This window comes from Triticum dicoccoides, chromosome 3B, assembly GCF_002162155.2.
Source record: "Triticum dicoccoides isolate Atlit2015 ecotype Zavitan chromosome 3B, WEW_v2.0, whole genome shotgun sequence".
NCBI lineage: Eukaryota > Viridiplantae > Streptophyta > Magnoliopsida > Poales > Poaceae > Triticum > Triticum dicoccoides.
In genome coordinates, this window is record NC_041385.1 from 410,027,518 (window position 1) to 410,050,010 (window position 22,493).

A 22,493-nucleotide genomic window follows, 5' to 3' on the forward strand; every position below is an offset into this window, starting at 1 on the left:
GTTTTCGGCATTTATTTTACCGGCCTGTTTGAACACCCAGCAGTCTCTATTAGTGTGGTTGGCTGGCTTGTCCGGGGTGCCATGAATTTGGCACGAGCGTTCCAGTATGCGGTCCAGACTGGACGGTCCCTGATTGTTTCTTTTGAACGGCTTCTTCCGCTGACCGGACTTGGATCCGATGAATCCGACGTTGACTGTCGTGTCTTCAGTGTTGTCGTCGTTGTTCCGTCGCTTATGTCTGTTGCACCGTGGCTTGCTGTTATTGTCACGGACATCCGAAGTGCCAGAATGTGGCGTAGTGCTGCTGTGAGCCAACCAGCAATCCTTGCCCGCGTAAAAGCGGGTCATTAGTGTCGTGAGAGCTGCCATGGACTTGGGTTTTCCCTGGCCGAGGTGTCGGGCGAGCCAATCGTCTCGGATATTATGCTTAAAGGCCGCCAGGGCTTCGGCGTCCGGACAGTCGACTATTTGGTTCTTTTTAGTTAGGAACCGAGTCCAGAATTTCCTAGCTGACTCTCCGGGCCGTTGAGTAATGTGGCTCAAGTCATCGGCGTCCGGTGGTCGCACATATGTTCCCTGGAAGTTGTCGAGGAACGCGTCTTCCAGGTTTTCCCAACTGCCAATGGAATTTGCGGGCAGGCTGTTTAGCCAGTGTCGGGCGGGTCCTTTGAGCTTAAGGGGAAGATACTTGATGGCGTGTAGATCGTCTTCACGGGCCATGTGAATGTGGAGAAGGAAATCTTCAATCCATACTGCGGGGTCTGTTGTGCCATCGTATGATTCGATGTTTACGGGTTTGAACCCTTCTGGGAATTCATGATCCATTACTTCGTCAGTGAAGCAGAGGGGGTGCACAGTGCCTCTGTGCCGGGCTATGTGGCTACGCAGTTCGAATTGGTCTGGGTGGCTGTGTTCGGCCCGGCCGGACTTGTTGACAGTGTATCCGGCGTGACGGTCATCGTCGCGTGCTGGGGCGCGCCCCCGCGATCCGTAGATCGATCCTGGCTGTCCTGCTTTGTTTTCCAGTATATCTTGCAGGTCCTGCCTATTGCCCCGGGCCATAGTGTATTGGCATGGGGGTGCGGGCTGGTATTCGGGCTGATATGCCGTTTTATCCCAGCCACGAGGTGGCCGGTCAACCATGTGGCACTCGAGTCCATATTCCTCGGCTGCCAGGACTTCAGTCCATCTTTCTGTGAGCAGGTCTTGATCAGCTTGGAGTTGCTGCTGCTTCTTTTTCAGGCTCCTCGCAGTGGCCATAAGCCGATGCTTGAAGCGTTCCTACTCGACGGGATCCTCAGGCACTCCGAACTCGTCGTCGCCGAGGCTAATCTCGTCTTCGAAGGGGGGCATGTAGTTGTCCTCCTCCGGATATCCGTCCATCGCCTGTTCGTCTGGGCTGACCTGCCCGTCCTCCTACTCGACTTGCTCGAAGGCAGGCTAATCAGGGTTGTATTCCTCTTCGGCACCTCCGGATTGTTTTTGTCTCCTGGGCTGGTATTGCTGTGGCGGGGCTTGGAGCGGCGCCGACGCCGCCCGTGCTTTGCTTTTATCCCTGAGGGGTTATCCTCCGTTGGCTCATTGCCATTGGTTTCCATCGGAGTGTCCACCATATATATATATCGTATGAGGAGGTGGCTGTCCACCGCCCAGTGTGTAGTGGTTCCTGTTCTTCTCCTGCATCATCGTCCATACCGTCGATGTCTTCGGAGTCGAAGTCTAGCACGTCGGTAAAATCATCGACCGTGGCAATGAAGTGGGTGGTGGGTGGTCAACGAATTCCTTTGTCGCCTGCTTCCCACCCGAGCTGGACATAGTTCGGCCATGAGTCTCCTGACAAAGAGAGAGATTTTAACGAGTTTAGCATGTCACCGAAGGGCGAGTGCTGGAAGATATCCGCAGCGGTAAACTCCATTACCGGAGCCGGCTGGCTTGGGAGCGCGCGGACTGGAACAAACAACCGGATACGAGTCCGGGGGTCCGGAGTCACATGCTTCCTTAGAGGTGAGGCATGTGTTCGTCTCCACCGCTGATGAGTGTGCGGCCTGTGGGGCGGGGTCCATCCCTCCGTCCTTAGGTAACGCGGTCTGCTCCGGATTTAGGTCCGGGTCTGCCGCAGGGATGACATCCCGAGCATTGTCCGACAACAGGTCTAAGCCGTGCTCATCGTGACCGTTCGACGCTCCTGGCATAGGCCCGAACCCATTGAAGATCAAGTCACCGCGGATATCAGCCGTGTAGTTCAGGTTTCCAAACCTGATCTGGTGGCCCGGGGCGTAGCTGTCGATCTGCTCCAAATGGCCGAGCGAATTGGCCCGCAGTGCGAAGCCGCCGAACACGAAGATCTGTCCAGGGAGAAAAGTCTCACTCTGGACCGCGTTGTTGACGATTGAAGGAGCCATCAAGCCTTGCAGCGATGACACAGAGGAACTCTCAATGAAAGCACCAATGTCGGTGTCAAAACCGGCGGATCTCGGGTAGGGGGTCCCGATCTGTGCGTCTTAGGCTGATGGTAACAGGAAGCAAGGGACACAATGTTTACCTAGGTTCGGGCCCTCTCGATGGAGGTAAAACCCTACTTCCCGATTGATTAATATTGACAATATGAGTAGTACAAGAGTAGATCTACCACGAGATCGTAGAGGCTAAACCCTAAAAGCTAGCCTATGATGATTATGATTGTAATTGTGATCGGCCTTCTAAGGACCAACCTCTCCGGTTTATATAGACACCGGAGAGGGATAGGGTTTACATGGAGTCGGTTACAAGGAAGGAAATATAATATCTGGATCGCCAAGCTTGCCTTCCACGCAAAGGAGAGTCCCATCCAGACACGGGACGGAGTCTTGAGTCTTGTATCTTCACGCTCCAATAGTCCGGATGAAGTATATAGTCCGGCAGTCCGGATACCCCCTAATCCAGGACTCCCTCAACGGGTAACAAGTAACAAAAGTAACAAGGTGCAGCAAGGTGGCCCAATCCCTTTTGTAGCAAAGGACAAGCCTGGAAAAACTCTTATATGAAGCAAAGCGCTCCCAAGGACACATGGGAATTATCGTCAAGCTAGTTTTCATCATGCTCATATGATTCTCGTTTGTTACTTTGATAATTTGATATGTGGGTGGACCAGTGCTTGGGTACTGGCCTTCCTTGGACAAGCATCCCACTTATTATTAACCCCTTTCACAAGCATCCGCAACTACGAAAGAAGAATTGAGGTAAACCCAACCATAACATGAAACATATTGATCCAAATCAGGCCCTTACGAAGCAACACATAAACTAGGGTTTAAGCTTCTGTCACTCTAGCAACCCATCATCTACTTATTACTTCCCAATGCCTTCCGCTAGGCCCAAATAATGGTTAAGTGTCATGTAGTCGACGTTCACATAACACCACTAGAGGAGAGACAACATACATCTCATCAAAATATCGAACGAATACCAAATTCACATGATTACTTGTAACAAGACTTCTCCCATGTCCTCAGGAACAAACGTAACTACTCACAAATCATATTCATGTTCATGATAAGAGGGGTATTAATATGCATGAAGGATCTGAACATATGATATTCCACCGAATAAACCAACTAGCATCAACTACAAGGAGTAATCAACACTACTCGCAACCCACAACACTACAAAAAAGACACATCCGTAACATTTTGATCCGAACGATTTTTTTTCTATCATACTTATGACACTTCTATGACTATAATTGTGACAAAACCTGGTATGATCATAGATGTGGTGGGCTCCTACTTCTATGACAAAAAATCATGACAGAAAATGGGCTTTTTGTCCTGGGCGGGCTGGAGATGCAGATGCATGACATTCTTTGGGCCGTGCATGACTGAAAAAACCATGGTAGAAGCGAGGGCGAGGAAAATATCAAGGAGTTCCCGGTTATGGTGGGTGGTCGGGGGCCGAGCGATGCGCATTTCTATCATACACTTACGCGCGTGGGTGCGAGAGGCGTTGGGCTCTAACTGAGCCCGAGCGACTGCACTAGCTACATTACTGAACCTGAGTGATCGATCCCTTGCTGTTAACTGAACCCGAGTGATTCCTTTGCTACTGCTGCTAACTAAAGCCGATCGAACCCTGCTGCCTCCTTCCCTTAATGAAAAGTGAGCGTTGTTGGGGGGTTTGGATGAACAGTTCCCGGTGGGGGTGGATGAATAGGACCCCGTGGTGTTGTCTTTGGATGAACATGACCCCGATCAAGACGGTTGGGGCTGGATGAACAGGACCCCGTGGAGGGAAGGTTGACCTGTAGTCGGTGGAGCGCTGGTTGAACAGTAGCCGGTGGAGGGCTGGATGAATAGTAGCCCATGGAGGGATGGTTAAACAGGACCCCCTGGAGAGGGCTGGTTGAACAGTAGCCGGTGGAGGAGAGCACGGTGGGGGCTGGATGAACAGGAGCCCATGGATGAACAGTCGCAGGTGGAGGCTGGAGGAGGTCGACGGTGGATGAACAGTAGCCCATGGGGGCTGGAGGAGGTCGACGATGGAGATGAACAGTATCCCGTGGAGTCCTGTTTTACGGTACTCCACACCCCTCCAAATGAACAGGACCCCCGTTTCGACCGTAGTGCTCCAACACAAGTCTGTTTCCTCCGTTTTGTGGTACGCCACACCCCTCCCGATCAACAGGGCCCCGTTTCGACCGTAGGAGGTCCAACAATCTGTTTCCTCCGCTTTGCGGTATGCCAGACCCCTCCCGATGAACATGATCCCGTTTTGACCGTGGCCGGTCGAACACAAGGCTGTTTCCTCCATTCTGCGGTACGCCAGACCTCGTTTCCATCGACTGTTTTGACCGTGGCCGGTCGAACACAAGGCTGTTTCCTCCATTCTGCGGTACGCTAGACCTCGTTTCCATCGACTGTTTTGTCCAAGCCCTCCCGATGAACACAAAGTATTCCGACCCAGTCGGTTGCCTCCCGATGAACATGACGCTATTTCTCCGTTCCGACCCAGCCGGTTCGCTGCCCGATGAACAGGACGCCATTGTTGCCATACATTGCCTCTCCATGTACACAAGCCCTGGCCGTCTGTATATATATGCGCGAGTACGTGCTCGAGACCCCGCCCGTATGTACGTACGTGGCCGTATTTTCTTTCTTGCACCCTGGCCGCTGTACATACGTGTACATGCTACGTGCACGCCTCTACTACGACACGTGCCCTTCCTTACACGGCCAGGGTTCATCGCCGCAGCCTGCAGACAGACCGATCGTATGTACGTACACGTTCGCGACCAGAATGACAACGCTACGTATGCTTCGACCAGGTGGGTCCCGACTATCAGGTATTTCCTTGTGTGCGAAGACGTAGCTGGTGGGTCCCAGTAGTCAAGGAGCGAATCATTTTTTTGCCCATAATATGGATGCACTTCCTTGCATGCGAAGAAGTAGCTGGTAGGTCCCAGCAGTCAGGGGGAAAACTTTTTTTTACGGAATACAGTTGCCCGTCCGGTGGGTCCCTACTGTCAGGTGGAGGAATCATTATTTTCCGTGTAATAAGGAGGCACTTCCTTGCTACGGCTGTGGACCCAGCTATCAACCTCTCCACGTACATTACTCTTTTGATGGAAGTCGGTCATTGACCACATTGACCACGCCGCACCGGGAGCGCCAAGGCGGTGGATGACGACGAGGCCTAGGAAGGGGACGACGCAGAGCTGGGGAAGACACGGCAGTGGATGCCCATGCAGAGAGGAGTACGAGGGTTCACTGGATCGGTTGCGGTGTGAGGCTGCCATCGTCGCAGAATAACAGGGGGTGTGGGTGAGTGGAGGGATGGCGTGGCCAGTGGTGGGAGCAGTAGGGGGCGGTGAGGCCTCCGCGGCAGCATAGCCGGCCACGGGAGGCAGGAGCAGGCGACAGGACTGGCGCTGCTTTGGGCGGCTGGAGCAAGAAGACCAGAGGTTGAAGAAGCATGATGGCCATTGGATGGACATCGTACGGTCACTGCAGCTAGAATCGTTTATATTGACTAAGTTGACAAACCCTTTTTATGCGTCAACTTAGTAGGCCCACAGGTCAGCTTCCGAAATGGTGCGCCCCAGATGCCAGGGGGAGGAATCATTTTTTGGGCGGGTGAAGCTAGAATATCTGAGATGGAAGAAGAAGCACGACATCCGTTGGATGGACATCCAACGGCCACTACTGCTAGAACCGTGTGTTGACTATAAGTTGACAAAGCTTTGCATATGCGTCAACTTAATTTTTTTTAAGGGACGCGTCAACTTAGTAAGCCCACAAGTGTGTGGCAGAGAACTTATAGCCCATTTGAGATTTGTAAGAATGTGCATCCCATTTTTGAATTCTAATGGAATTTACTACAGCCCATTTACAGTTTGTTAAAAGTACAACCCATTTTCTAGATAGGACAACGATTAATAATTTCAACCAACCGTTCAAAACAGAATTCAATAAAATTTCCCACATTTTGATGGGATCCAAAATATTTTTATCCCGAAATTTCTAGTCAGATTAAATACAATTTCAATAATTTTGTAATACGTAAAAATCCAACGAAACATTGCGCGTGCAACAATTAATGAAATTGAAATGTTCAAAATCCAAAAATAATATTTTATAAAGTAATTACGTGTTTGGTGCATTTTTCTTATAGTTACTGCCTAGTTTTTATAATTACATCCCATTTATTATTTCTTAAAGCCCATTTTCTTGTTAAGCCTAATGCATCCCTCCTAGGAAATATTTGCAGCCCAGCGGGGCGGAGAATAACAAGTTGACCTTGCCTGGGTATTCCTCAAAAAAAAGTTTAGCTAGGCTAGCCATTTTCAGCTTGAAAAAAATTAATATCTGGGCTGGATATCTGGCCTGGGCTAGACGGGCCACAGCCCACCTAGTTAACACCCTGCTCTCCTCTGAACAACAACGAAAACATCGCTCAAGAAAAACTCTGCATTGCTCACACCTCAAAAATACAAATACTGCTCGAGCTGCTTTGTACCAAATGTCGGCTGCTCCTTGTGCAATTCTCTAGTTTATTGACTACATAGGTTGACAATGGTGTGGGACCGTGATGTCAGGAAACCAGGAGGAAGCAAAAAAATTATAGTTGTATATAATAAGAAGGCACTTGCGTATGTGCGACTATGGCCCTGGTGGGTCCCCACTGTCATCACCTCCAAGAAAAGTCATCTCCTCATTCCTCATGTCCGTTGACCATGTTGACAATGCGAGACGGCGGCACCACGGCGAGCGGAACAACTCGAAGGACGACAGAGAGGGCCTCACGGGCCCTACAGATGGGCTGATACAGTGCACGCTGCTCATTCAGGAAGCCAGGATCATAGGGCCACATGTTCGCGACGACATTGTCATTCGCTTGTTCACCGGTGCTCGTTGAGGAGACGGAGGTTTGCAGCACAGGTCCTCCTATGCTGGTAGCTCTTCCGCCATTAGAGCGTCGAAGTGCGGCCGCACTTGCTCTATGGTGAACACGGCATGAACCGGCTTGGACAGTGGCGCCGACTCCTGGTAGGAAGCTACGTCCATCGTCTGATTGTCGTCGCTTAGCTCGGCGAGCTCGCTGGCGAGCCAGCATGTCTGGCTGCTAGACCGACCCGCTGACAAGCATGAGTTTGACTGCCCTGGCCCACCTAGACCGCCTCCCTCGCCCGCGCGCGCTTTTCGCCCGAAATGGTCAGCTTCGCCCGCCCCGCTTCCTGGTGCAGGTGATTGCTCCGCCTTCAAACGACACAAGTGACGTCCATCCGTCCATCTGCCGCCCACATTAATGATACACGGTTGCCGAGGCAGCTACTCCGGCGCTACACGTCCGTCCCTCCGTCGCCCACCATTGCTATATAAACTGCTGCGCCGGCCATAGCCGCAGTCATCCGCCTCCGTTCCCTTTCTCCTGTCCACAACACTACTGCCCACCATGGCTTCCTCTCGCTCTAGTGCTCTTCGGGACGGGCGGACGGTGTACCACAAGGAGATGGCAGCCATTGCTGCCGACTGGTTGGACGACAGGCAGCCGGAGGATGACGACGTCCCAATGGAGAACATGGTAGTCGTTGATCTGGCGCCAACCCCCTCCTCCTCGCCATCCTCGCCGGTGCATTGCACCATGACCATCAGCGAGGCCCATGCCCAATACATGGACATGGTGAGGCAGAAGTGTGAGGAGCAGTTCCGGGAGGCGCATGCCGCCGCCGCCTATGACAACCATCTCCTCCAAGAGAACCTGCAGGCGAAGGAGCAGATCACCGCAGAGTGGGCGGAGCAGGAGGTGCTGCATGACTCGTACCGCTCCACCCGCGAGGGCCGCCTCGAGCACTGGAGGTACCACATGCGGGTGGCGGAGGCTGCGACCGCCTACAAAGAGGGCGATGAAGCGGGCGAGGCACTGTTTGGCGAGACCGAGGATGAGGCAGAGGACAATGCCGGCTCCGACGAGTCCCCGCTCCACTGGCGTCGATGAGGCCCTACTCCGCCGAGGCCTCGCGGCACCAAGAATGAGGCAAAGGACACCGCCGGCTCTGCCGAGGCCCTGCCCCGCCAACAACGAGGCAGAGGACATCGCCGGCTCAGCCGAGGCCCCACCCTGCCGGCAACGAGGGGGAGGATTTCCCCCGCTCCGCTGAGGCGCCGCCCCGCCGGCAACGAGATAAAGGACATCACCGGCTCCTCCGAGGCCCCGCCCCGCCGGCACCGAGGCGGAGGCCCTACTCCGCCGAGGCCCTGCCCCGCCAACAATGAGGCAGAGGACATTGCCGGCTCAGCCGAGGCCCCACCCTGCCAGCAACGAGGGGGAGGATTTCCCCCGCTCCGCCGAGGCGCCGCCCTGCCTACAACGAGATAGAGGACATCGCCGTCTCTGTCGAGGCCCCGCCCTGCTACCAACAAGGTTGCGCCACACAGAAAACGAGGAAGAGTAGAACACGGTAGGTCGCCGCCGCTCGGGTCCAAGTAAGGCCACCGCTGCTACCCTCCGGTTGAAGCCAAGCTAGACGGGTTGACCTTTGACGTCCGATTAGCTTCTTGGCGATGACATGGAGTCGGAGAGCTATGTTGGAGAAGGACGCTACTTCTACTTAACTGCTGATGCAGTTGGCTGACTGACCCGTGGGTCCAACAGGCATCTGGGCCACATGTCAGTTACGGAACTGCACCTGCAGTTAAGTCATTGAAGCTTAGTCCGCTGGAGAAGAAGCTTCTGTTCGGCTCAGCCGGACAAAGGTGGTAGCTTCGGTTAATAAATTATACCTCTAGCGCACCCCTTTTTAGTTGAAGAATGTATAAAATGTAATGAAATCCGGCATGTTTATATGAAATTCGACCGTGTATGAATGAATTTATTTCGATTAGTTCTAATTCTTGTATCATTGGCATTGGATGAACATGCAAAACAATATGTACTAGCATTATTCCTAGGGTGATCACCTCGTTTGTGATGTCTACTACGCAACCTTCTCCTTGTAGACGTTGTTGGGCCTCCAAGTGCAGAGGTTTGTAGGACAGTAGCAAATTTCCGTCAAGTGGATGAACTAAGGTTTATTAATCCGTGGGAGGCGTAGGATGAAGATGATCTCTCTCAAACAACCTTGCAACCAGATAGCAAAGAGTCTCTTGTGTCCCCAACACACCCAATACAATGGTAAATTGTATAGGTGCACTAGTTCAGCGAAGAGATGGTGATACAAGTGCAATATGGATGGTAGATATAGGTTCTTGTAATCTGAAAATATAAAAACAGCAAGGTAACTAATGATAAAAGTGAGCGTAAACGGTATTGCAATGCGTTGAAACAAGGCCTAGGGTTCATACTTTCACTAGTGCAAGTTCTCTCAACAATAATAACATAATGGGATCATATAACTATCCCTCAACATGCAACAAAGAGTCACTCCAAAGTCACTAATAGCGGAGAACAAACGAAGAGATTATTGTAGGGTACGAAACCACCTCAAAGTTATCCTTTCTGATCGATCTATAGTTCGTACTAGAATAACACCTTAAGACACAAATCAACCAAAACCCTAATGTCACCTAGATACTCCAATGTCACCTCAAGTATTCGTGGGCATGATTATACGATATGCATCACACAATCTCAGATTCATCTATTCAACCAACACAAAGAACTTCAAAGAGTGCCCCAAAGTTTCTACCGAAGAGTCAAGACGAAAACGTGTGCAAACCCCTATGCATAAGTTCATTGAACCCGCAAGTTGATCACCAAAACATACATCAACTAGATCACGTGAATATCCCATTGTCACCACAGATAAGCACGGCAAGACATACATCAAGTGTTCTCAAATCCTTAAAGACTCAATCCGACAAGACAACTTCAAGGGGAAAACTCAATTCATCACAAGAGAGTAGAGGGGGAGAAACATCATAAGATCCAACTATAATAGCAAAGCTCGCGCTACATCAAGATCGTATCACCTCAAGAACACGAGAGGGAGAGAGATCAAACCCATAGCTACTGGTACATACCCTCAGCCCCGAGGGTGAACTACTCCCTCCTCATCATGGAGAGCACCGGGATGATGAAGATGCCCACCGGTGAGGGATCCCCGACAGGGTGCCGGAACAGGGTCCCGATTGGTTTTTGGTGGCTACAGAGGCTTGCGACGGCGGAACTCCCGATCTATCATGCTCTTCGATGTTTTAGGGTATATGGATATGAATATATATATATATATAGGCGAAAGAAGTCGGTCAGGGGAGCCACGAGGGGCCACGAGGGTGGGGGCGCGCCCAGGGGGTAAGGCGCGCCCTGGACCGTCGTGGCCACCTCGAAGCTTCCTTGACGTCTACTCCAAGTCTCCTGGATTGCTTCCATTCCAAAAATAACTCTCCCGAAGGTTTCATTCCGTTTGGACTCCGTTTGATATTCCTTTTCTTCGAAACACTGAAATAGGCAAAAAAACATCAATTTGGGCTGGGCCTCCGGTTAATAGGTTAGTCCCAAAAATGATATAAAAGTGTATAGTAAAGCCCATAAACATCCAAAATACGTAATATAATAGCATGGAACAATCAAAAATTATAGATACATTGGAGACATATCAAGCATCCCCAAGCTTAATTCCTGCTTGTCCTCGAGTAGGTAAATGATAAAAATAGAATTTTTGATGTAGAATGCTACCTAGCATATTTCTCAACGTAATTTTCTTTATTGTGGCATGAATGTTCAGATCCAAATGATTCAAGATAAAAGTTCGTATTGACATGAAAACAATAATACTTCAAGCATACTAACAAAGCAATCATGTCTTCTCAAAATAGCATGGCCAAAGAAAGCTATCCCTACAAAATCATATAGTCTGGCTATGCTATATCTTCATCATAGAAAATATTTAATCATGCACAACCTCGATGACAAGCCAAGCAATTGTTTCATACTTTTATGTTCTCAAGATTTTTCAACTTTCACGCAATACATGAGCGTGAGCCATGGACATAGCACTATATGTGGAGTAGAATGGTGGTTGTGGAGAAGACAAAAAAGGAGAAGATAGTCAACTAGGCGTATCAACGGGCTATGGAGATGCCCATTAATAGATATCAATGTGAGTGAGTAGGGATTACCAGGCAATAGATACACTAGAGATATAAGTGTATGAAAGCTCAACAAAAGAAACTAAGTGGGTGGGCATCCAACTTTCTTGCTCACGAAGACCTAGGGCATTTTGAGGAAGCCCATCATTGGAATATACAAGCCAAGTTCTATAATGAAAAATTCCCACTAGTATATGAAAGTGACAACATAGGAGACTCTCTATCATGAAGATCATGGTGCTACTTTGAAGCACAAGTGTGGTAAAAGGATAGTAGCATTGTCCCTTCTCTCTTTTTCTCTCATTTTTTGCCTTTATCCCTTTTTATGGCCTTTCCTTTTTTTTGGCCTTGCTCTCTCTCTCTCTCTCTCTCTCTCTCTCTCTCTCTCTCTCTCTCTTTCGTCCGGAGTCTCATCCTGACGTGTGGGGGAATCATAGTCTCCATCGTCCTTTCCTCACTTGGGACAATGCTCTAATAATGAAGATCATCACACTTTTATTTACTTACAACTCAAGAATACAACTCAATACTTAGAACAAAATATGACTCTATGTGGATGCCTCCGGCGGTGTACCGGGATATGCAATGAATCAAGAGCGACATGTATGAAAGAATTATGAATGTGGCTTTGCCAAGAATATGATGTCAACTACATGATCATGCAAAAGCAATTTGACAATGATGGAGCGTGTCATAATAAACGGAACAGCGGAAAGTTGCATGGCAATATATCTCGGAATGGCTATGGAAATGCCATAATAGGTAGGTATGGTGGTTGTTTTGAGGAAGGTATATGGTGGGTGTATGGTACCGGCGAAAGTTGCACGGCACAAGAGAGGCTAGCAATGGTGGAAGGGTGAGAGTGCGTATAATCCATGGACTCAACATTAGTCATAAAGAACTCATATACTTATTGCAAAAATCTACAAGTTATTGAAATGAAGTACTGCGCGCATGCTCCTTGGGGGATAGATTGGTAGGAAAAGACCATCGCTCGTCCCCGACTGCCACTCATAAGGAAGACAATCAATAAATGAATCATGCTCCAACTTCATCACATAACGGTTCACCATTCGTGCATGCTACGGGAATCACAAACTTCAACACAAGTATTCCTCAAATTCACAACTACTCAACTAGCATGACTCTAATATCACCATCCTCATATCTCAAAACAAATATCAAGAATCAAATTGACCATAGCATCCAATTCACCTCAATGATAGTTTTTATTATACCCAACTTGGATGTCCATCATTCTAGGACCAATTTTATAACCATAGCAAATACCATTCTGTTCTAAAAGACTCTCAAAATAATATAAGTGAAGCATGAGAGATCAATAATTTCTACAAAATAAAACCACCGCCGTGCTCTAAAAAGATATAAGTGAAGCACTAGAGCAAATGACAAACTACTCCGAAAGATATAAGTGAAGATCAATGAGTAGTCAAATAATTGTGCAACTATGTGAAGACTCTCTAACATTTAAGAATTTCAGATCTTGGTATTTTATTCAAATAGCAAGCAAAACAAAACAAAATGACATTTCAAGGATAGCACACATCATGTGAAGAAGTAAAAACTTAGGTTCAACCGATACTAACCAATAATTGATGAAGAAGAAAGGTGGGATGCCTACCGGGGCATCCCCAAGCTTGGATGCTTGAGACTTCTTGAAATATTATCTTGGGGTGCCTTGGGCATCCCCAAGCTTGAGCTTTTGTGTCTCCTTAATTCCTTTTATATCACGGCTTCCCTACATCTTAAAAACTTCATCCACACAAAACTCAACAAGAACTCGTGAGATAAGTTAGTATAAATCAATGCAATAACCTTATCATTCTCTACTGTAACAAATCACTAAAATTATTATTCAACATTGCATACTAAATGCCTATTCTTATTTAATACTCCTATCCTCAAATAGAATCATTAAACAAGCAAACATATGCAAACAATGCGAACATAACAGCAATCTGCCAAAACAGTACAGTCTGTAAAGAATGCAAGATTCATCATACTTACCTAACTCCAAAATTATGAGAAAAATACTACACTATAGAAAATTTATCAGAGCTCAATATGCAAAAAGTTTCAACCTTTTATATTTTTCTGACTTTTCTAGGGAATTTTTGCAACAGCGGTAAACTTTCTGTTTTGAAACAGCAACATGTATACTTGCAAAATAAGCATGGTAAAGGCTATCCTTGACATTTTTATTGAAAATAGATGCAAAACATTATTCTAAATAACAGAAATAAAATACTAATAAAAGAAAATGATGCTCCAAGCAAAACACATATCATGTGGTGAATAAAAATATAGCTCCAAGTAAAGTTACCGATGAACGAAGACGAAAGAAGGGATGCATCCGGGGCATCCCAAAGCTTAGGCTCTTAGTTGTCCCTGAATATTACCTTGGGGTGCCTTGGGCATCCCCAAGCTTAGGCTCTTACCACTCCTTATTCCATAGTCCATCGAATCTTTACCCAAAACTTGAAAACTTCACAACACAAAACTCAACAGAAAACTCGTAAGCTCCGTTAGTATAAGAAAATAAATCGCCACTTAGGTACTGTTGTGAACTCATTATAAATTCATATTGGTGTAATATCTACTGTATTCCAACTTCTCTATGGTTCATACCCTCCGATACTACTCATAGATTCATCAAAATAAGCAAACAACACATAGAAAACAGAATCTGTCAAAAACAGAACAGTCTGTAGTAATCTGTATCATTCGAATACTTCTGTAACTCCAAACTTCCACCAAATTAGGAAAACCTGCGAAATTTGTGTAACAATCCATAGCAAAAAGAATAAGATCAAAATCATGTTAATGTGAATTATCAAAACTAATTTACTGGGTGCAAAAGTTTCTGTTTTTCAGCAGGATCAACACAACTATCACCGTAAGCTATCCTAAAGGTCTTACTTGGCACTTTATTGAAGCAAAAGCTATAAAACATGATTACTACAGTATCATAATCATGTGGAAACACAAAAACAGTAAGGGTAAAGATTGGGTTGTCTCCGAACAAGTGATTTTATTTAATGCCTTTCTAGCTAGGCATGATGATGACAATGATGCTCACATAAAAGATAAGAATTGAAACATAACGGGAGCATCATGAAGCATATGACTAGCACATTTAAGCCTAACCCACTTCCTATGCATAGGGATTTTGTAAGCAAACAACTTATGGGAACAAGAATCAACTAGCATAGGAAAGCAAGACAAGCATAACTTCAAGATTTTCAACACATATAGAGGAAACTTGATATTATTGCAATTCCTACAAGCATATGTTCCTCCCTCATAATAATTTTCAGTAGCATCATGGCTGAATTAAACAATACAACCATCACATAAAGCATTCTTTTCATGATCTACTTGCATAGAAATTTTACTACTCTCCACATAAGCAAATTTATTCTCATCAATAGTAGTGGGAGCAAACTTGATTTTCTCCGGGTTATCTTCAATGCCCCTCTCAGAAACCAGGAAACCCAATAACTTGCCTGCTGGTGGGAAGGGGTTGATGCCTTCCCACCCACCCAGGTTCAAGGCATGGTACTTGCAATTTGGGTTTGTTGCACCAATTATACTGTAAGGGGTTCCCTTACAGTCTTCTATCAGAAAAAACTTGCCTGCTGGCACACCAAAAACACACTTGGCCGGGTTAAGCATCATCTTGTAGACCCGAAGATTGTCAAAGGTGATGTAGGGTAGAACCCTAGAGGCCGATCTTTCATGTTTGGAGAGGATCCCTACGATGAACATGAAGAACACAAGGAGGGGAACAAGGGAAAAACACGAGAGAACACTCAACCAACAAGAACAAAGTCACACATGTGCTAGATCCTTGAAACACAAAAGGGTACAAGATCCAAATCCAACAAAGGACGATACAAGTGGCGGTAGTTCATCTCCGAGAGGAGGTCTTGAATCCACGAGGGATCTTCTCGTAAAGGGGTCTTGAATCCAGGTGGATCTTCTCCGAAGAGGCCACGGTCTCTCACGAGCAGGAGATCCGTATGGATGAGCAAAGCTCTATCTCAAATGAGCTAAACCAATGCTAACCCTCTCTAGGAGGAGGAGGAGGTCTATTTATAGTCTAAGTGCAAATGAGCGCGAAGTGAAAGGGTACATGGGCCTCGGGCCCGAAGCTGCGCACACACAGGCGTTGGTCGTCCGAAAGGTACCGGAGTCTGGTGGCTCGCGAGGGTCCGGTCGTCCGGTGCTTGTCGGACATCCGGCATTTTGGCTCTGGACAGGTGGCATCAGACGTCCGGAGGTCTTCAGACTTCCGATGTTTCCGTACTGGACTGTTGGTGTCGGACGTCCGGTCGGGGTCGGTCGTTCGGGCGCTGATGAGTGTCGGACGTCCGGCGTCGGGCGGTCGTCCGGGCGCTGTAGGTAGCCTCAGCTGGAGTTGATCTGGCTGGTGAAGTCTCCAAGCATCGGACGTCCAGAGATCATCGGTCGTCCATTGGCTGTCGGATGTCAGAGCGCTATAGCTTCCCAACAGCTCTTCCTCTTGTTCCTCACGCTTGGTGTCCTCGTTGTCTTGTCCATGGTCTTCGTCTTTGTTCCTGGTCATGCATAGCACACACCTTGGTGGTAGTAGCCATGTCTCACATGTAGAAAGTGAAGGTTCGGAGAGGAGCGAGTTCACCTTGTGTCCAATGGCGTATGTTCGAGGTCTCGTCATATGTCCTCTTGGGGTTTGGAGAGTAGTCAGAGTGTACATGGGGATGAAGTGGGATGCTCCGCATCAAAAGGTCTCTTTCAGATCCTCAATAAATGTCTCCTTCTTCCTGGATTTCACAACAATATCATCCACATAAGCATGAACATTGCGCCCAATCTGGCCATGGAGGCAATTTTGAACACACCGTTGGTAAGTTGCCTGGACACTCTTGAGCCAAAAAGGCATAAACACATAACAGAAGGCTCCAAAGGAAGTGATGAAAGATATCTTCTCCTGGTCCTTAACTGCCATTTTGATTTGATGATAACCAGAGTAAGCATCCAAAAACTCAAACGCTCACAACCCGCCGTAGCATCAATAATTTTATCAATATGCGGGAGAGCAAAAGGATCAGCCGAACATGCCTTGTTAAGTCTGTATAATACACACATACGCCAAGTGCCATTTTTTTGAAGTACTAGCATTGGGTTAGCCAACCACTCAGGATGAAAAACTTCAATGATGAACCCTGCCGCCAAGAGCCGGGCCACCTCTTCAGGTATTGCCTTGTGCCTCTCCTCATTAAACCGACGAAGAAAGTGCTTAACCGGCTTAAACTTAGGATCCACATTAAGAGTGTGCTCAGCGAGTTCCCTCGGTACACCTGGCTTGTCAGAAGGGTTCCATGCAAAGATGTCACGGTTCTCATGGATGAACTCGATGAGCGTGCTTTCCTATTTTGGATCCATATTAGCACTGATGCTGAACTACTTCGATGAATCGCCAGGAACAAAATCAACCATTTTAGTATCATCTGCCGACTTAAACTTCATTAAGGGCTCATTCTCTATGGCTGGCTTCTTCAAAGGCGTCATATCTGCCGAGTCAACATTGTCTTTATAACACTTCAATTCCTCAGTGGCACAAGCCGACTCAGCATAAGCAGCATCACCTTCTTCACAATCCAGAGTGATTCTTCTATTACCATGCACTGTGATGGTGCCCTTATGACCCGGCATCTTAGGCTGCAAATAAAAATAACATGGTCGTTCCATAAACTTGGCGTGAGCTGGCCGCCCAAACAAAGCATGGTACGGGCTCCTGATTTTCACCACCTCAAAGGTTAACTTCTCATCTCTGGAATCATTGTCATCTCCACACCTCCAGTGTTATCCTTCCCACTGGATACACCGACTTACCAGGCACCACTCCATGAAAAATAGTGGGAGACGACTTAAGATCCTTGTCAGTCAAATTCATACGACAAAAATTCTCATAGTAAAGGATATTGATATTGCTGCCTCCATCCATGAGCACCGTCGTGAGTTTATATCCTCCTACCTGTGGAGCAACCACCAATGCCAGTTGACCTGGATTTTCAACCCGGGGCAGGTGATCCTCTCGGCTCCATACAATAGGCTGCTCAGACCATCTTAAGTAATGAGGCACCGCCGGCTCAATAGAGTTCACCATCTCCTTCTGGATTTTCTGATCTCGCTTGACAGACTTGTGGTAAACACATGATACTGACCACCATTCAGCTGCTTTGGATTACTCTAATAACTAGACTGCTGCTATTGATTCCCTTGACCAGATTGCTCATTAAAACCACTGTGATTTCCTTGGCCTTGAAAGCCAGAGCTTGAGCCGCCACCTCAAAAGCCAGGTCCATGAGAGCCGAAACCTGAACCGCTGTTCGGCCCAAGATTGTTCTAAAAAAAGTTAGAATTTCTATACTCCCTCATGATGAAACAATCCTTCCACAAATGACTGGCTGGCTTATCCTGGGTCCCATGTTTCGGACAAGGCTGATTCATCATAGCTTCAAGGTTGAAATTTGTCCCTCCAAACTGGGGCGCTTGAGCTTTCCCTTTACGATGTTGGTTGTTATTCTGTGAGCTGGTGTTAGCCACAAAGTCTAAACCGTCGTCCGCCTTACATTTACCATTGTCGCCGTGTTTTGTTGTCCTTTTGCATTGCCAACCTTCTTCCCCTTCCCATTATTCTCATCATCAGACTTAGGATCTTTAGTGCTATCAGAGTCAGCAAACTTGATGAGAGCTACCATGAGCTCCCCCTATCATTGCAATGACGCTTAAGCCATCCCAATTTCTGCTTAAGGGGAAGGAAGCGACAATTCTTCTCTAACATAAGGACTGTTGAACCGGCGTTGCTACTGTCCGACGAGTGTATAACAGCTGAAATCCGGCTCACCCAATTGGTTGTTGACTCGCCTTCACCTTGAACACAAGAATCCAAATCCAGAATCGACATAGGTTGCTTGCATGTGTCTTTAAAATTTTGAATAAAACACCTCTTCAACTCTGCCCATGATCCAATGGAGTTAGCGAGCAGGCTTTTCAGCCAAGTACGAGCCGGCCCATCCAACATCATGGTGAAATACTTAGCACATGTAGCATCACTGACATCCAGCATCTCCATAGCCATCTCATAACTCTCAATCCAAGCCTCTAGGGGCTGATCCGCCGTGTAGTTAGGCACCTTACGGGGGCCCTTGAAATCCTTAGGCAAGCGCTCATTGCATAGAGATGGTACTAAACATGGCACACCCAAGGTCCTAGAGGTCACTCCCGCCTCCATGGATGCTGATGGATAAACCAGATATTGTTGTTGAGCCGCTAGCTCCGCTTGACGTCACGCTCTGCCTTGGTGTACCAAGGCCTGAGCATCATTACCAGCGCGCGGCGGGTCAGGCCTTCAAGGCTGATTGCGGTGTCATTCACTGCTTAACACGGCCGGTTCATCAATATGCCTGCTATAACTCTTGCTTGGACGTGGTGTTGAGTGGATACGATCACAACTGTACGAGTAAGATGCCTGTTGGGCCACAACCGTCTGAAGAAGTTCTTCGGCTTGTCGTATTTCCATTGTCGCTGGTGACTCATCCTGAGCTGGGAGAGCCTCTAGTCGAGTAGCCGCAGCTATCATGTTATCCAAGGGGTTAGAAAAATGCCCCGGAGGCGCTGGAACGTGCTGAGGGGTTAAGTTCAAATGTGGGGGTGTGTAGCATGTGGCTGAACCGGTTCTCTAGCCGCCGGCGCCTCAACGGCCCGATCCACACCAGGCGGGTCACTGGTTCCTGCCCCAGGCATGTTCAAAAGGTTCCTTGCATCGTAAGTCAGGGGCAACCTGCTCACATGCCTTCTGTTGAAGACAACGTTTGATGCATCCCAGTCCAGGCTTAAGCGGAAGCTCTCTGCCTGAAGCCGTTCTGCCTCCCTCTACAAGGCGGGTCGCTCCGTTGCCATCCGGGTGTTCTCCATGTTTAGATCCTCCTTGGCTTGTGCTATCTCATCACGCAATTTTGCAACCTCCGCGTTATGCTGAGTTTGATTCACTGGGTTAACCTCCGCCATTAACAACATTGTCAGAGCATACAACAAATCGGACAAGACTTGAGTCGGCGAGCGCACAGGGCCTCCTGTCCCGGCAGCCGTCATCGTCGCTGACCCGGAGATCATTGTTCCTGCAGTCGTAGAATTCTGCCCTGGCTGTGTACCGGCCATGAAGATCGTGACCCGGTGTGGCAACTCGTAGGGGTCCGGAATACTATCACCATCGGAATAGCCCCCAAGCCCGCCATCCTGAACCTGATAGATGGAGTTGGTCTCACCAGTAGAGGACTCGTCTCCTGAGTAGACAACCGTCTCACCACCAGATTCAGATCCTCCTTCCAGTTCTGCTCCATGAATGAACCCAACAAAGACACGCTTCGGGGCGGCCTTAACCTTGGCCGGCCGCCCGCGCCAAGCCGACTCGACGATGTCGGTGCAGATGTTCGGCTCAGCTTCCGACTCACAAATCTTGCCAATGAAGACGTGGATTCCGCCAAAGGGGATCCCGGTACCCGTACTCCATTGAGCCGGCCTTGGGGCCCCAGCCCTCATCGTCGATGTAGAGCTTGCCGCAACGACTCGTGGTCATCCGGCCCCAGCGTACCCCTTGAGACCTGCGAAGTTGCCCTTCAAGAACTCGAAACCATCGTGCGCTGACCCCATGGTGGGCGCCAACTGTCGTGGAATTGTCACGTCAGATGCCCTAACGTAAGGACTTAGGTGTGGAGCCATCACAATGTATTTAGCTTTAAGGGGTTAAACGGGACAAGGGACACTGAGAGTTTATACTGGTTCGACCCCTCGTGGTGGAGGTAAAGGCCTAATCCAGTGTAGGGTGGTATTGCGTGGGCTTCAATTACTAGGGAGCGAATATGCTTGACCTAGTTCTCGATCTCTTCTTTCTTTCCCTAAACCGCCACTGGGTCACCCCTTTATATACATAGGCTGATGCCCGGCGGCCTACAGAGTCCCAGCCGGCTCATACAGAATGTGTCTAGCTCGGTGATAGAATCTATATTTTCCTTAACATACAAGTTAACATATGGCGGTTTACGCCTGTGGGCCTCAACACACCTTTGGGTCTTGGGCCTTCAGCGAGCCTGCTTCATGAACCGCCATCTTCAACATCTTCATGGGCCTTGTCATTATGAACCGCCAGTGGTACGACCCGGCCCGTCCTGGCGGGTCATACCCAATAGTTATATCCCCAACACACGAGTGAAGGCAAGAGCAGAGCAGTAGCACGAGCGAGTGAGCGAGGGCCAGAGCAGCAGCAGTAGCGTGAGCGAGCGAGCGAGAGCTGGAGCAGCAGCAGCAGATCCGGCTGGTATGTCCGCCGTCGCCGAAGGGGCCTCGCGCTGGGGGAGAGCCACCATGGAGATGTCTCCCGTAGCGCCGGCTTCGAGGTAGCTGTGCCATGGGGGTGCGGGATGGAGCATCGTCAGCGCCGGGAGGGCAAGTTAAGGAGAAGGTGTGATGCGATGAGTGTACAACCTCTTTGGTGCTGCCGAGTAGACCTCGGCTTCGTCCGAGGAGTCGGTGAGGATGATGCGGTTCCGGTGGAGCAGGTTAAGGCGGCACTATGGGGATGGAGCAGGCGCGATAGATGAGGCGATCGTAGGAGCAACTCCTTGGAGGTGGAGGACGGGGCGGCTAAACCGGTGGGACGACGGATCCTCATCCGGGGAGGTGGATGAGGGACGTCGAGCTGTTGCGGTGCACGACATCGTCAGGGAAGAGGCTTTGACTGGGCAGTGGTGAGGTGGCGGACAGAGGAGGGTGGGGTTTCACGGCTGGAGCAAAGAGGTTATGGTGGCCTGGGATTTCGAATGGCGAAAAGGAGGTGATGGGAGGGGGGAACCATGACTTAGGGACGCACTTGTCCAAAATGTAGGGTGTGTTACAAAAGTACCCCCCCACCGATTTGAACTAGCGGCCTTTTCGGCTCAGGGTTAGAAGGGGGATTTTGTGTGTCGGGATTTGACAGCTGGAGGGAGTTTTCGCGCGCGTTGTAATTTCAGGATAGCAAGGCACGGGTTGTGAAGGCGCGCGCTTTGGGAGCACGATATCTGAATTTTCGGTATATAACAAGGCGCGGGTTGAATTTTAGGGACAAGCCTAACGTGTAATATTTTACGTACCAAATCAATTCGCACTTCCCTAAACAAAAAAAACAAAAAAATAAAGCTATTCACACCACACAAAGAGAGAGTATTGTCCCGTTTTACTGTACAAATGCTATTCAAAGCTATGTATGAATCCATGTTATGTCCAATTAATTTTTTTCGCTATCTGTATAATGCATGTAACCTACTCATACCAACATTTTAGTGCATTCCAAATGTCTATACTACTGCTGCAATTCGAACTAGATTTGAATTCGTTTCTCTATTTGAATAAGAATCTACAATCATGATTGTTGCCAACTTAAATCATCATTCGTGTATTATCTTAATAACACACCACATGATTACTATAGAGATAGATATGAACTTGAATTCAAATTTTTGAACACACTTAATGTTGATTCCAAATAATAGTACATTTGATGTACTAACTAGATACTCATGATCTAAACCATGTTCCATACATACACCATGTTTATCACACAAGGTATAGTGCCTCGCCCCCTACATTATGACAAGTATTTAGCCCTGAGCTACAAAAGCCACACATTATCCCAAATTATAATCAATGTTCTATATATTATATGTAGTATAACATGTTAATAACCACACCATGCGTATCACCATTATATATATTCATGCATGTGTCGGTTTAAAACACTATGATATCTTCTTCAAATATCCGAATCCACTTTTTTATAATGAATTATGATCTCAGTTTGTCTTTTACACCTTCACGGTCCTCTTCTCT